Genomic DNA, 1,158 nt, shown 5'->3' with positions numbered 1-1,158 from the left:
GTCGGTTATCCAGCCAACCCGACAAGTCCGAAAATCTTAGACTGTCCCTCGACGTGCATCCCTAAGAGTCTATGCATAGATTTTTCTCAAATAATCAATATTACTCAATGGGGGTTAATATTCCGGGAATTTGTAAGTGTCCAATCACTCTTACGTCGTAAGGTCAACAGAGTATCGAGTTTTCAACATGGTACACGTGGTGGCAAGCCACGGTACTTTACCCAGGGAATCTCGTATCTCAGATCATTTAATCATTCAAGCCAAATATCATACATGATCATTCATTTAATTATCAAGTCAAGTATCATAAATGATCATCTGTAACATTTCAAAGTCATTTCGTCACTTTTCAGCTTTTCTTCATCTCTAAGTTAACTCCATTTCCTAACTTCATCCGAATACCAGGTTTAATACTATTATTAATGACTAAAAGAATGAAAATAGAGGTTTAGAGGTTTGAAATACAGTTTAGTCCATTGAAAATCATGTTTGCTGAAGTGAGGGCTACGCGTACGCGTGACTCACGCGTGCGCGTGGGAGTGTGAAGATGCAGCTCGCGCGCGCGTCCCTTTGTCATGCGTACGCGTCGGTGAAAGCTTCATGTCACGCGTGCACGTGGGTCACGCGTACGCGTGGACATGCTTACTACCCCTTACGCGTGCGCATGGCATCAGTCGCGTACGTATCGCCGAAACCCCATGCCACGCGTACGCGTGGGCGTGCGTTCTTCAAAAAAAAGATGCAGTAGAAAAGTTGCAGTAGCAGAGCTGCAAAATTGTTTTAAACACAGTTTATAAGGTTAAACTTCCAACCCCCACAACTTCTTCGATTTACAACATTTTTCATCCGTTTTTCGAGTGGCATTGATGTGTGGAAAGCGATCCAACACAAAACTCACTGACAAGTGTACTGGGTCGCATCAAGTAATAATAACTCACGTGAGTGAGGTCGATCCCACAGGGATTGAAGGATTGAGCAATTTTAGTTTAGTGGTTGATTTAGTCAAGCAAACAAGAGTTGATTTGAGTGATTTGTATCCAACAGAAGCTAAATTGCATGAAAATTAAAGGGAGAGGGATAATTGACAAGAATTTAAAGTGCGAAAGAATTAAAAGAGCTGAATCTTAAAGTGCAAGTAATGTAAATTGCAGAAACTTA

This window comes from Arachis ipaensis, chromosome B6 (assembly GCF_059453495.1).
Source record: "Arachis ipaensis isolate K30076 ecotype BB chromosome B6, ASM5945349v1, whole genome shotgun sequence".
NCBI lineage: Eukaryota > Viridiplantae > Streptophyta > Magnoliopsida > Fabales > Fabaceae > Arachis > Arachis ipaensis.
Note: the sequence above shows the minus strand (reverse complement) of the source record.